Raw genomic sequence first — 5,944 nt, 5'->3', positions numbered from 1 at the left:
CAGGGTCGTGGAGGGCCTCAGTAGAGCCAGCATTTCTTCTTTGTTCTTATTTTCTTTTTCTTCCCGGTGTCAGTAGACTCCTCTGTTGATATATGGCCTCATAGACGTGGGCTGTGGCAAAAGTGTACCTGCTATCTGTGTAGATGTTGAGTCTTTTGAGCCGATGTGTCCTCTGGTGGGGCCTGTCCAGCTACCACAGCTGCTCCAGTATGGTTTTTTTTTTTCCTTCCTTCAGTTTGTCTATAACTTGATAGTCTTCAGACTGTCAGGATCATTGCTCTTTGGGATGCCTGTTTGGCGGTTAGATCTGCCATCAGATTTCTAGCCACAGCATCTTAGGTCTTTCTCTGCAGATGTCAACAGCCCTCTTTGTCTGTATATTGCTCTGTACAGTGGCAAAAGCATACCTGCTGTCAGTGTAGACTTCTCTTTTGCCATTTATAGAGCTTGTATCAAAGCCACAAGTTTAGCTTTCTGTCTACCACTGCACTGCTGTCCCCACCTTCCGCTTACCTTCAACCACGAGGCTACTGCCATCCGTGTACCAGCTCGAACTCTCAGGCCAAAGCTGATCTGATCCTTCAGATCACTTCAAGTATCCGTTTCTTCTGCCAGAATGTCAGCACAGTGATGAGTAGGTGAAGTCTCAGGCAGTAGGTTAGTGAAGGTCACTAGTTCAGTCAACAAAAAGCTCTGATAATGTGTCCATCGGTCAGGGGGACGGTTGGATAATGTTTTCAAGAGCGTTAGTCAGCCATCGGTCAGGGGGGCTGAACCACACTTTCTAGGGCATGTGCCAAGTTTTGTCTCAGAGTCAATTTATCTGCGTCCTTGACCAGAAGCCACTATGTGCAGACAAGCAGGCCATCCTACAGCCCCAGGTCTAATTTCTTACAAGTATGCCACAGGTCTTTTCCAGGGTCCCAATCTCTGAGTAAGAACCTCTTTGGCAATACCTTTGTTCTCAGTCACATCTAGGAGTCCCATAGCTGGGGATGACATTAGGGCAGTCTTAATGGCATCCAAGGCCATCCAAGGTTGTTCTTTATTTCTCTATACGAAGGGCTGTTTATCTCTTTAATTAAGCAAAACCTGGTATCCACAATCTGCAAAAGCCCGCAGTGCCCAAGAATTTTTCTAATTTGTTTTAACCTAGTTGGTGGAGGAATATGAAACACAGTCTCTTTTTTAGCTGCTTTGACAGGTAGGCCACCGGCCTCTTCTAAGGACTCAGCTTCTGTGTTAGCACCCCTTTTGCTATCTCTTTACTTTTAGTCACAAACAGGTGAAGGGTTTGATTATGAGGGGGGCTCCTCTTCTTTTTATTGGGGCAGTCTCTCACGCAGTGCTTTTTTCTTTACAGTAAACACATTGATCTTTAGCCAAAAGCTTTCTTTTGTTGCCAGGTACTATCTAAGTTTTCTAGTTTTCTTGACTTTTGTGGCCAGCATTTCATTTCTCTTATCTCTTTTTAATTTCCTGGCTTCCTGTTTCTTACAGATCATTTCAAAGTGCTAGCATTATTAGCATGTGCCACTTTGCTAGGTTCTAGTCTCCGTTATTTACCTCTCTTTGCTCCTGTTTCCTAACTGTAATGGAGATCTCATATGTTTATATATATATATATATCTTTTGTTCCTCCTCCTTGTCTTTGCTTCCTTTGGATGTTATCTAATTATCACATCTATATTCTGTCACTTATCTTCTCTCATAGTTTGCCTCTACCCTGGTTTATCTTTTTTTCTCACTGCACATCTCTGATTCTGACTCTGGTCTCTGTCTTGGTCAGCCTCATGTTTCCTCAACTCTTCTTCTTGTCTGACTCTTACTTACTGGTTCCTCTTCTAAATATTTCTCATTCAGAGTATCTCTCTCATTTCAGACCTCTCTAATCTCCTTCATCTCTATTTTCACTTCTCCTCACTGTTAACCTCTCTATTTGCCACTGTCATCTATCTCTCCTGAGTCTGCTGAAGACTTGCTTTTAGCTCACTTCTTTGCAGACCTCTATCCTTCCTTCGTTTCTCCTCCTCTGCACTTTCTTATCTACTTACACTTTCTTACCAACTTACCCTGTTCTTCTCTTAACTTTTGTAACTTCCTGTTACCTTGTTCAGATTGTTGGGACTTTCTAGTCCCACAGAGACGAGACCCCCATCAGAGCCTGGCAGTTAGACTCACAGGTGCTCCTTACCTTGGACAGAAGCCCCAAGTGGGCGGATGCCTCCCTCACTAGATCTTGGAACAGACTCACTGCCAGCAGCTCAGGGCGGGGTCGCCTGAGAAGAGAAAACATGTGGAGCAGGGAAGGGAGTGCAGCTCTCACAGCTGGCTGTACCGGGCCACTCATATCTCAAAGTGAAAGCAGTTTTTCTGTTAACAAGAGACGGGATGCAAGGGACAGGGGAATGAGAAGCTGCCAGGGAACCTGTGGCGCTCTTGGCCAGCTACTCCACAGCCTCCTCTTCTCTTCAGCAGCCACAACATCCAGGGCCACTGACTTCTCAGGGACCACCCCTCTTTTGCTCCGGATTTCCGAGCTCATTTCTCCCTAGGCTTCAGGTCCATGGGTGGGACCACTGTGACCCGCTGGCTGCTCCCTGGAGTTGGAGTGGGAGGCAGGGCAGCTGAGGATCTGAAAGGAAGTGGTCAGCATAGGGATCTGACAGGATTCTTAGGCTTATTCCAGAGGGCATAACTCAAAAACAGTTGTCAGTTGTTAGTCCGAGTCCAAACACATAGAGACACACAAGACACACACAGAAACTGTTTTCAGGCAACCACCATAGAATCACAGTACCACAGAAATGACAAACACAAGCAAGACCAATACAGGGCGTCTTACACATGATTTCCAGAGAAGCCTGATACTATCTGTTCCAGGCATAAACTGAACCCTAGTGCTGCTGGGTTGAGAAGGATTGTTTCAGATCCAACTTCCCAGCTTGACACCGGAGCATCCTCGAGCATTGTGGCCTGCTCAACGTTTTGGCACGTCTCACTGTCACTGCGACCAACCCAAATGGACCTCTCTCCATGAGAAGGACCTCTCTCCATGGGAAGGCCCCCAGAACCTGAGACCAGCCTAAAACCAAACCAAGATAATCAGTCAACCCCTTGGGACCAAAACCAGACCTGAAACCAGACAAACCAAAAGGAAAACAGAATCAGAAGGTGGTCTAATGGAGGACACACAAGTGAACAAGACAGACAGACACACAGACATACAGACAGACAGGCAAGGAGGGATTCCACTTTACCTCTGATGTACAGTGTCTGTGTCCCATGACGAAAACCACAAACAAAAACAAGACAGCAACAGAGAAAAAGACACCAGTATATCTAAGCACACTCGTCCACACCTGGATTTGTACAACCAGCCAAACGCTACTTCCTGACGGGGTCAGATTCCACATCGACTCCCTTTCTGGCAGAAAAAGCACCTTATCTTTCTCACTCTGCCGGATGACAGTCAGACCTTTCTGACTGTCCCTCACCCTGGGCACTTCCTCCAGGGTCACCCTTGGAACGTCTTCCAAGGTTGCAGCCTTAGGACGTCTCTCTACCGCAGCCACTAGGTCCTTATGGTCCACTGTGGCAGCTGCCAGAATACAGAATACCAGAGCTGGAAAACTAAGACACAAGGTGGGACTCAAACCCACAATCTCAGAACTGAAAAACCAAGACACAAATTCAGCGGTGCCACACTTAGACACTTAGACAACAGACAACAGACAAGACTCACACAAACAAATGTACCTCCAAGGGATCTTTCAAGGTTCCTGGGTTCACGCAGAACTCCGTGGGACCTCCAAATGATAGAACCTAGTGGGGAAACCCCCACTCAATTCCCGATTCGGCGTGCACCCAAAAAAATCACGAAGGACCATCTTAATGTAATTACATGAGGTCGTTTAATGATGGAGCTCCTGATCAACGTGCATCCCACACAGGAGATAACGGATGTCGGCCAGCCACGAGGCTCGAAAGCTAGGGGTTTTTATGGGGTAAGGGGCTTAGGGGTGTGGAATTCAGCATAGCGACACACTATTGGCTTATTCAAACATCAGCAGAAAAATTACATGTCCGGACGTTCAGGGTGTCAGAGTTCTGTGAGTTGTTGACTCAGTTCAGGTAGCCCTGTTATGTCTTAAATTCCTCTTTATCTTTAAGGTTAAGCTGTTCCCAGGAATGTTTTAACTATGGGGGATACCCAGGTTTGGTTTTCTTTATTCTCAGCCCCAGGCAGTCTCTGGCTCACAAAAAAACAGCAATTTTTGAGTACTTTATACGACTTACAGGTCTTGAAATTTCATCTTTCTTTCAGATGTAATATCTGCCAGTGTGCTTTGTACCTCTATGATCCCAGGACTTGAAAGGTTAATGCAGAAGGGCCTTGACTGTATAGCAAGTTTATAGTCAGTGTGGGCTATAATTGTAATGGTCTGATCTCCTGCCCCAGAATAACTGTAGCCGTTTCATTCCATGCCTTCCAGCTATTTCATATTGCTGCTGTAACAGGTCTGCCAGTCATTGACACAGAGAAGTGACCTGGCTCATGGGCGTGCTGACCACACACACCCTGTTTTGTTCTTTATCTTCTGAATGTTCATTCTGAGGTTTGCTAATCTTAAGAAATTCCACAAAGCTTTACATATGACCTGTCAAATTAAAGGTCATTATGAACTGTTATATCTAAAAGGACTTGAGTCAGAGCTGACCACCAGGCAGCTCTTCCTATACCTGAGTATAAACTCACTGTGGTTTTTATGGGTGACACTGAAGAATGCTACTAATAAGACAAAAAGTTATGATTATAATCCTCATGTTCTGTTATCTCGATGTTCTGAAATTCCCCTGTCCATCCCCCTTACCTTACTCAGGACCAATCAGCTTAAAGGTTAGCTGATAATACTTTGCCTAGTAAGCCAACTGCTCCTCTCCTTGCCCTTTAAACTCCTGGACCTGGTTTTTCCTGTATAAAAGCCTACTCTGAGAGCAGACCAGGACCACAGTGAGGCTCCCAAAGTCCTTTCTGCATACATCCAGTACTATGGTGTGCATTCAATCAACTACTCTTGCTTAACTGAGATCAGTGTTTGTTTGGTTTGAGTGGTCATTTCCTGAATTCCAACAATAATAAGATCCCATCTCTCTCAAAAAGAAAAGAAAAAGTAGCCCAGGCTGGCCTCAAACTCTCCATCCTTCTACCACAGCCTCCCCAGTGCTGGGACTATAGGCTTGCACCACCACCACCATTGCTCAGGAAAATGAACCCAAGGAATAATCTGACTTGTTCAGAACAAGAGGAAGCCTTCTCTTCAAATACCATCTTTCCCCTGTTGTTTGAGTGTCTGCTTCCAGACCATTCTGATTCCCTGGGCTGACTACACGACCTTCAAAGATGTGCAGCCACAGAGGTAAATGGATTTAGCTTCCTGTCAGGCCTCTGGCTGGTGTTGGGACAGCTGCAGGGTGTAGCCCTGAAGATTCAGATTTCAGTTTGTGAGCCTTGCCTTGGACCTTCAAATCCCTCCCTTCCTGCCCTTCTTCCTGGGTGGGTGGGGCAGGAGGTGAGAGATTCTGGATTCTGCTTAGCTCTCCTTCCTCCCTTTCACTGGCCTAGTCTAGTCCAATGTGCTGCTTCCAGCAGAATGGGAGAGATGTCACCTGCACCCTGATGTCTATAGCAGGTACCTCATAGTGCCAGAGCTGACATGCAGGCAGACATCCCTGGTGTAAGAAAAACCTCTTATGGTCCCTTTTCAGTTTGAGGTGCACTCAGGGTGCCTCAGAGGCATCAGGCTCCTGTCCTTTAGCTGCAGGCTAGCACCTGTTTCTCTTAAACCTCTGAGACTGGAGAGTTACAGGTAATCTGTTATGTGACCTGCAGCCATGGTCAGAAATGTGGGCAGTCTCAAAATTCAGTCCCTGGATATTCCTT

Source organism: Mus musculus, chromosome 15 (assembly GCF_000001635.26).
Source record: "Mus musculus strain C57BL/6J chromosome 15, GRCm38.p6 C57BL/6J".
Classification (NCBI taxonomy): domain Eukaryota; kingdom Metazoa; phylum Chordata; class Mammalia; order Rodentia; family Muridae; genus Mus; species Mus musculus.
This window is presented reverse-complemented; position numbering follows the sequence as displayed.